The sequence below is a fragment of the Rhagoletis pomonella genome, unplaced genomic scaffold, assembly GCF_013731165.1.
Source record: "Rhagoletis pomonella isolate Grant_MI unplaced genomic scaffold, Rhpom_1.0 Rhpom_scaffold_00009, whole genome shotgun sequence".
Lineage (NCBI taxonomy): Eukaryota > Metazoa > Arthropoda > Insecta > Diptera > Tephritidae > Rhagoletis > Rhagoletis pomonella.
In genome coordinates this window covers 24,082,028-24,091,835 of record NW_023458563.1, presented here as the reverse complement: position 1 = coordinate 24,091,835, position 9,808 = coordinate 24,082,028, and the positions used below count along the sequence as shown (strand labels likewise).

Sequence of the window (9,808 nt, the reverse complement as noted above, 5' to 3'; positions counted from 1 at the left end):
ATATCAATTATTTTTTGCCTCCTTCCACTTTCAATTCACTTTTTTTACTTTTTAGATTATTCTCACTTTTTGCGTATTCTTTAATTTCCGTTAATTTAAATTCAGTTGAGTTTGACACTTTTCAGGATTTTGCTAGAAAAAATTCTTCTGACTAAATCTGACTACATATGTTATATTGTCCGATCAGTTCGTAATTTATTAAATATTATGTTACCAGGCTAGTCTGATCTATGTTTTTTAGTGCGAATAAAACTACATTATTCCACTTTCTGGCCCAACGTTTCGCTAAAACATTTTTAGCATCTTCAGGGGCAATCCAGCTTTATTAAATCTTCCACAAACCAAAAATACAAAGGCACATTGTAATTAAAAATTAATGAATATAGCATACAAACATACATATACATATATGGAATTAAAAATTATAAACAACAATTTGAGGACAAAAAAACTCACAATGTTTAAGAACTTTGATTAACACCTAAATACAGCGCATCTGTACCATCTTTTGTGGTAGCTTTGTCAATACTAAAATAATAAACATTTTTATTTCTAATCATAAACAAGAAATGTCTGACTACTTCGGACTGAAGAGAGTCACTCTCACTGAGTGTTGCTCTCTCATTTTTGCTTTCATTTTCAAGTTAAGGAACGCTTTTTGGACTAAATCTGACTACTTCGGACTTTTTCTTACTATTTCTGGGAGATAAGGAACGCAACTATTAATTCTATAAAAGAAATTTTCGATATATGTATTCTTAAAATGCATAAACCTAAAGGTAAATTTTATAGGAAATTAAACTAACAATTTATTAAAACTAGTAGTAACCTCGAAATACGGGTGAGTACTTAGCTCAAAATTTATTTAAAGAACTTGGTGAAAGACAACAATTAATCTTTTATTGCTAGTAGAGCTCTAGATACCCGGGTATCGAGCAATGCGAGTAGCTCGATACTCGCTCGAAACTCGTTCATATCTCAACTGCTCAAATGTTTGTTCAAAATTGAACAATTTCATAAACAAAAGAAAATGTGTAAATTGTGTTTGTCAGCAGCTGCTTTCTAATTCATGTTAAATAAATTATATTATTAAATACCAATGAAACAATCTTTGCATTATATATCAATAATTTGAAAAATTTAAAAAGTTGCTACCAAAAATGTCAATATAATAAAAAAAAACATTGCTCAAATTACTCGAAAAAAACTCGAATTGCTCGAGCTCATGCTCGAAAATTTTCGAGTAATGAGCACTGAACAAGTGTGCGAGTACTCGCTGCTCATATACCCGGGCTGTTTGAAAATGTGCGAACAAAATCGAGAGCTCTAATTGCTAGACATCTGATAACCCAGGATAATTTTTAAGTTCTTAAAAGACATTACTCTACTCTAAGCTTCGTGCAGTGGGCCATGAGAAAACCGTCATCTTTAAGGTATAGTCCAACCTTTCACAATATCTGGTATTAGTCTTAGTCTGAAACGCAATAATCATTGAAAATTGGCGCCGTTTATTATGAATATGCTTAATATCACACTTTCACACTAAAGCTTTCTTAACCCTAGAAGCCTAATCTATTTGGGAGTAACGTAAAGCCTTAACATACGCCGTAGAGGCTTATGTACTTAAAAGATAACCTGTGAGCTAAAATATACTTAGTCATGCCTTATTTTTTAAAGAATATTGAAGTTGTGAGTTTGACTAATAATAAAACATAGTTTTATTAATAAAATCTATAACCACATTTATTTAAAACAACAAAATAAAAAGTAAATTTTGTGTTAAAATAAAAAAAGGACCCATTCCGTATACGCCTCGCAGACGTAGATTATACTTTTAGGGTTAACCCTTTCAGTACAAAAATTCAATCACTGGTTCTAAAAACTTTTAAATATGTACACCGGCTAATTTTGGATCGTTCACTTTAAACATCACATACAAAAATGTGTAATGCTTTGAGTTTTGCGGTCATTCAGGGTCCTTTTTAATAGTCAGTGATATCCTAGGTGTTTAAAAAAGAAAGGGATCTCAGCTATTTTTATTTTTTGCTTTCGTGAAATATATTTCAAAACTATAAATAATACCTAATAACTTTTCCGAATCTCAATTCCACGTAAATATGGTTAATATTTTTCAATAGATTATATTACTCACTTGCTTGCAGCTTGCACTTTAGTTTGATATATAGCTCAATTCTGTGGCTGCTACAGATCGGCCTAACTAAGTCGTATGACTGAGCAATTATATATAGATACTAAAGGCCTGAACTACAAAACATAGCGACATGTAACACATCATGCAAGTGCTAGTTTATATCATGTCGCTTATACATGTATGAAAGTGATATATGAAGACATTGCCGAATAAATTCAAATCAAATCATGCATCAAATTTATGCATGTCAACAAAAGAAACACATGCGACATATTCAGCATTATTATTTACATTGTATATACGGGAAGAGATTTTCCGAATTTTGCAAGCTCCTACTATAGTAAATAAAATTTATTAAACAATTATCTAATTAAAAATCTATATACCAACGGTGGGCAAACGTGGCTCTTTGAGCAAAATGCGGCTCTTTGCTTAGCAAAGTGCGGCTCTTTTTACTTTCTTGCTTAGAATATTTTTGCTCTTTTTATTATTACCTTCCTTTTAGTAGCTCGGGATGAAACTATGTAATATTGATGTGCCTAAAAGATGCAGCGATTTCTATTCTCAAGTTACATACCTGATGACAGTACGAAAGGCAATTATAATTGGGACGATTTAGTTTTTTAAACTATAATTTTTTATTATTACTTTTTAAAATACATATTTCATACATATTACACATATACACACATATTTTACATACATACATATTATACATATAAATACATATTTTAGCCCACAGCAATTTGCCAACAATAAAACAGCTGATCAAGAAGAGCTGGTTGGAATTTACGCAAATCCCTAAATTAAATTTGACGGTTTGGAAGTTGAAATAGTAAAATGCGACTAATTAAACTTGTAAGAAATAAGTAATTTTTCGTTTAGTCAGTGAACTGTGTCAGGATAAGAATTCAGGATTTGTTTTCTTACGTTTTCAATTTTATACTTTTTACAGGTCTATTCTGCGCTGGTAACATACATTTTATAACCGGTAATTAAAGTGTCTGTCAATTTTTAAACCTTTTTCGCATTCTGTGCTCTCTTGTAACCGGTAAATTTGGTTACCATCTCATAAGCTGGTAACAAAATATTGCCCCGTGAAGTATGCAATACAGGAATTTCCACAAATCTTCATAGCTGAGTTGCTGAATATTTTCACTGCATTGCCAACGTACCTAGACTCGCGGTGACAAGAAGTGGTAACATTTTATGGTAATAAAATTTTCCGGTCACAAAATCTTCGGTAACGCGCAGAATAGACCTGTTAATGTAAACAAAATTTCTATCAACTGTTCGTCTAACTTACAAGTTTCTGCAAATTCTCTGTTCGCGTACTATTTTGGATATTTTTTCTCTTGTGAGATAACAGATGGCATTTCGCCGGAATTTCGCTGTTGGACATTTTTTACTGGAGATTTTAAACGAAAGTACCTATTAACTATCCAACATTTAACAGAATTGTTACGAACGGTTTTAACTGACCTAAAACCAGATTTTGAAAATCTCGCCTAAGGGATCTTTTGAATTTTCTTTTATATCTATCTTACGTACAATAGAATAATAATAAAATCAATGTTTTTCATTTCTAATAATAATTTTTTTTTTAAATACAATTTTTGTTTTTCTTGTTCTTTTTTTGTGGCTCTTTGTAGCATTTAGAACTTAGATGTGGTTCTTTTCGGCCTCGGTCTTGCCCACCCCTGCTATATACATTTTCATACAAGGCAAGATTAAATAGTATTAAAAATATGCTGCAGAAACACAACAGCAAACAACAGCTGAGCTAAGAAGCAATGACATGCTATAACAGTATGTTTGAGATGGAACGACATGGCATGCAATGCATGAAATTTTTGAAAATGACATTTTAATAGATACGCTGGAAGAAGTTAAGAAAATGTTTACATTTATATTTTGTTACCTACTTCACCGATTTGAAATCTGAAAACTATACCTTTCATGAGCATGAAATGGTATTATAACTTTGGCCCGATATTTGTAAGTACCCGAATAAGAAGAGAACATCGAGCTGAGCCGACTTAGGCATATGTCAACCCAACTTCAGTTGGGTGGCCACTAGCTGAAATGGTTTTACAGATGGCAACTGCAAGCTGGCAACTGAGTTGCTATACTGGCAACTGCATTTTTGAGGTCGCTGCGGTAATAATCGAAGATTGTATACCTACATATAAGGTAAACTTCAAAGTCTATGTAGCGACGCCCATGCACACGCATTCTCATTTTCAATTCCCAACAGCCATAATTTTGAACAATTTCATTTCTTTGTTTTCAATTTTGTATAATTTTAAAGTGCTGGAAAACTTAAAAAAAATCCTGATGGACGAACTGAGGGAAAGCTATGGTATTTTAAACTCTCGAAAAATATACGTTTCAGAGAATCTGATAATTTTTGAGTTTTCTCTTGCAGGTTAGAGAAGGGCGAGAACTCTCGTCAGACTCAAAAATTGCCGATTGGGTATTTGAACATCAGGCTGGAGTAATAAATGAAAACGGCTTGAAGGATCGATCAATTTCGTGTTCACAAAATAAGCACTGTACGATACTTAATAAAGAAATGGTTAATGAGTTGTCCGCAGAAGAAAAGTCGTCGATATCTACAGCCATTTCTGAATATCCACAGGAGCAAGTAGGAGTAGGGGAGTTGCACCTCATGACTTGATACTAAAAGTTTGAGCAGCTGTGATGGTAATCCGCAACCTAAATATGTACACGTGAAAGGTTAGTTAATGGTCTCGCCTAACTGTTAAAGAATTGCAATACAATTGTTTGGATGCCGCAATACAAATATGTACATATAAAGGGTTTGTTAATGGTCATTAAACATGTGATTCACAAGGGAAACGAATCATACTACCCCATATATATTACAAGCCCAGCGAATCAACACTTGCTTTTGTATTTAAACGTCGCCAATTCAGAATTATTGTAGCGTTCGCAATATCAATAAATAAGTCTCAAAGTCAGACCCTAGCAAGAGGATTGCTTTACGCATGGCGTATTTAGTAGGGTACGATCTTGCCCAAATACCAAGTTAAAGTTAATTACCAAAAGCAATGCATCTGGTTTTTAGAATAAAGAAATATGCAGATTTTTGGACTTTCGGGATTATTACTAGATACTTTTAATTCAAACCGCTTTCATCACTTCCAATGATACTGTTTTTATTTCATGCAATATAATTTAGTTAACCAGGACTACAACAAGGCCTGGAGTAGGCCTACCGGAGGAAACACGTTCAAAATGCCCGCAAAACACTTCCCCGCAATTACAGTGTAAATTGTACATATTATGGGGAACACAATTGTTTGATCGCTATGGGCCATTTTCCCAGCCATTAGTTATCTACTGGAAAAACTATTAGTTAACTAATGGATGTACATTAGTTAACTGCAGTCAACCAATATTCAAACTAATACTTTGAATTGAAACAAGTAAGAAAGTCTAAGTTCGGGCGGAGCCGAACATTAAATACCCGGCGCAAGTATTAAATATACGTTTTCCACCTTTCCGAAAGCTACCGCTACATGATAAGCCGGCGTGTATAAATATTAAGTAAACTAGCATCCTTAAATTTCGAAATATTGAAATTTCAAGCATTTCTGAAATTTACCGTTATATGAAAAGCGGCCGTAATTTTAGTCCGATTTCAATAATTTTCTACGGTTTGCTTTTATGTGGCAAGCACAATAATCATACCGAGTTTGGTACAAATTGCTAGAACTATTACCGATATACATAAATGTGATCATAAGTGGGCGGTGCCACGCCCATTTTGCAAAATTTTATGATAAAGAATTGTTGCAACCGTCAATTTTGAATAAATTAGCTCTAATATTTACTGATTTATCGAGGATTTCGTATTTCTCGAAATTACCGTTATATGGGATGTGGGCGTGGTTATTGTGCGATTTTAAAAATTTTCGGCCATTTGGTATGCTGTACCAGGGTCAACAACTGTGCCAAGTTTGGAAGAAATTGGTGCAGCGGTTTCCAAAATATACACATGTAACTATAAGTGGGCGTGGCTACGCCCATTTTTCAAAAATTTTTAATATTCTTATTTCTCGTCTAAAAGTTATTCTAAATGTCAATTTTGAGTGAATTATCTTCAGTAGTTACTAAAATATCGCAGTTTTCATATTTCTGAAAATTACCGTTATATGGGAGGTAGGCGTGGTTATTGTCCGATTTCGCCCATTTTCAATACCATCCGTCCCACGCCCAATAGAAGTGCATGTACGAAGTTTCGTTAAGATATCTAAATTTTTACTCGAGTTATCGTGTGCACAGACGGACGGACGGACGGAGAGACAGTCACCGCTTAATCGATTTCTCTTTTCATTCTGATCATTTATGTATACATTTGTCTATATCTATCTCGATTCGTTTTGCCTGTTACAAACAACCGTTATGTGAACAAAGTTATAATACCCTTGTGCACAAGTGCGCTCGGGTATAAAAATGGTGGTTTACCATCAGCATATTAGTTAACTAATGACTGTGAAAATGGCCCTATATATCAGAAATGGTACTTCTTAGGGAGAAAAATGTTATGACAGTTTTTTATAGATAATTGCATAATCTATACTTTGGCTCACATATTTTTGTGATAAAAATTACCATTTTGCTGAAAAATGCAAACAATAAATTTATGTGACCTTTGACCTTGAATACATTTTTTTGCAGGCGTTAGATCGATTTGCAACACTCTTACCAATTTTCAGCTTTATGCGAATTATTGCAACCTTGAATGTCTAACTATTACTATTCATGAGCAAGATATAAATACATATCTAAAGTGATAATTCTGATTAAAAAAACTGAAAAATTCAATTTTAATTTTGATTAGTTTTGCTTAAAAAAATACATTTTAGCTGCTTCTCATAAAACTAACTAACTGTTAATGCAACAGCGTGAATACCGTCACTTGCAAATTCCTATTTTACGATATAAGTGTGTGAATACAACCACTAATCCCCCTCGGCATTGGTCGTCTTGCCAAGGCGAGGAGGCTTAAATGGTTCACAGCGTGAATTGTATCATGCCCCCACGAACTAAGAGGGAAGCCTCGTATTGAAGCCTTAGGCAATATTCCTTAACAATCCAAGCTGGATTGTTGTTGTATTGCTGAAGGTGGAAATGGCAGGATTACCGTACCAACACTACCCAAGCAAAGGTGTGAAGTACCTTCTCTACGCATCCCGGCTCAGCGGACGAGCGACGAACCCTTCCGGAAAAACACAACAACTAATAAACCAACAACAGCAGCATGAACAGCGTACCAGCGAACAAGGGGACGACGTAACGCTGTCAGAGGACGAGCAGCTCCTCAAATCCTCGCAGGTAGGTAAGGTACTCCTGGTGGCGCCAGCCATAGCACCCCAGTTGTACAAACGCCAAAAACCAGCAGGGTGGAAGATGCCAGACAAAGTATCACCACTCTGCAAATAGTCAAAAATAGCACCGGTAGTGCCTGCCGTAGTACTCTGGATGAACTACCAACAACAAGCATATCGGCGGCCGTTGCAGGCAGCAATCCCGCCTCTAAGAAAAGAAAACTCTCGGCGTGGTCATGAGACAGATGTACCAGAAGCCGCTGTATATGTTATATAAAATTGACAAAAATGCAGCAAAAATCGAGGCCACGGAGGCAAAGATGCGGAAACGCTCTCATAATGAAGGCGGCCAAGGGGCCATTACAATGAAGGCTAAGCAAGGAGGTGATGCGGAGTCCGCAGCACCGGCGAAGCATCGCTCTTTTAGTGACGTCGCCAGAGACCACCTACAGGCGGCGAGAATAGATGAAAATATCAGGACACCGCTGGCAGTGCAGCAGAAATGGGTGGAGATTGATGTGAGACTGTCGAGCCGCATAATGAACTACGTACTCGACAACCCTGAAGGCCCTCACCTAGAGTTCGACTCGTCAGAATCCCTACGGGGATACCGGGTAGTCAAGTGCGCGGACCAGTTCCCCCTGGATTTCCTTGCTGGATGCGTCGCTAATATCAGCGACACTTTTTTCGGCTTGAAGCTCAAGCTGATTCCAGCTAAGGACATTCCAAGGAGACCACGTTCGCGCATTTGGCTGCCTCCGATGGATGAACCAGGCGAAAAGTTGCTGCGGTGTCTTAAGCTACATAATAAAGACATACCGGCGATCGAGGAATTCGAACTTATAAAGGTTGAAGAAGGCCTACAAATAAGCCCATTCTGCTAGCTATTTGCGCATAATCACTAGACGCCTTAGAGAAGGCTGACTATCGGCTCTACTTCGGTATCCTTAAGGCTAGAGTGCGGGTATTCCTCGGAGAGGTTAGCCCGGTAGAAGAAGACCCGGGGGTTGATGGAGCTGCTGAGCTTCTCATGGGTGTGAAGCTGACGGATGACCCTGAACCGGAAACTTAAAGTAGCCCAAATTAATTTGCAGCACTCCAAATGTTCTGCAGATAACCTAGTTGTTCTCCTCAAGGGGGGGTTTATAGACGTTAGCCTAATTCAAGAGCCCTGGGTCAAGCATGATACAGTCATGTGACTAAACTTAAATAACTACAAACTTTACTATACGAGCGAGGCGGGTAAACCGCAGGCGTGTATTCTTATCAAGAACGGTATAAATGCATTCCTTTGCTCATCATTTCAGCTCATCAGATACAACACTGGTTACGGTGGAGACCACCGGACAAGTATACTACTGGCCACGATAGGGACAGTCCGCCAACCGAAATCAAGGAGATAATGGCCAAAACCCCAGACAAATTACAGTCGTCGGCTGCGATGCGAATGCAAGGCATCCAGTATGGGGTAGTTTTACGGAGAACGATCGAGGTGAGTCTTTACTACACTTCTTCTTAAATACTATCTTAAGCATTTTCAATGGAGGTAATACACCCACATTCATATTCCCGAGTTCAAACCGGTTTCCTGGATGGGAGGAGGTGCTGGATTTGACGATGTTGTCAGATAACGGCAGCGTGTCTGTAGAAGAGTGGAGAGTAACTGATAGGCCTTCAATGTCTGATCACCGTCTGATCCTCTTTAATCTGCATGGAATTTCCAACACCCCCTCGAAATACAGATACTCCAACAGGACTAATTGGGAAAGATATAGTAATACACTTAAGCGTAAACTAAGTAAGCTCCCACTAAATACAACTGTCACTACAGTTGAGGACCTCGATAATAGAGTAAACAATCTAGAAGACGTTATGAAGAAAGCAAAAGATCAGCCCCAGATAGTACAGCAAGAAAGAAATCCCAACCCTGATGGAATGGGGATCTCAGAGCCCAAAGAGACAAAATAAGAAAAATCTACAATGATTGCTTTAGAACTAAAAACTGGGCGCCATATAAAAGCGCCCTAAGATCTTATAAAAAAGAATTGAGAAAATCTAAAACTATATCCTGGCAATGTTACTGCTTTTCTAAAGAGGACTCTAAAGACTCAGCCAGGCTCATCAAAATCCTATCAAAATAACACACAAATAGCACAGTCATTATGGGAGAAAACGGAGTGTGGACGAATATAGCTAGCGATTCTCTAAACACGTTAGTCAAGTTCCATTTCCTCTGATGTATTCGACATCCATCCACGTCGGGGTCAATTGAACCTGGTTCAACAAGCAGTATACTGCT

The 9,808-nt window shown here is 36.9% G+C and overlaps 1 long non-coding RNA gene across 1 annotated transcript; it reads right to left on the bottom strand.

The window, feature by feature from the left end:
• Positions 1–260: 260 nt before the first annotated feature.
• LOC118745876 lies at positions 261–563 on the bottom strand. Its single transcript, XR_004993726.1, has 2 exons — positions 457–563; positions 261–331 (listed from the first exon to the last, which is right to left on the bottom strand). It is a non-coding gene; the product is annotated as an uncharacterized LOC118745876 (long non-coding RNA).
• Positions 564–9,808: the final 9,245 nt, after the last annotated feature.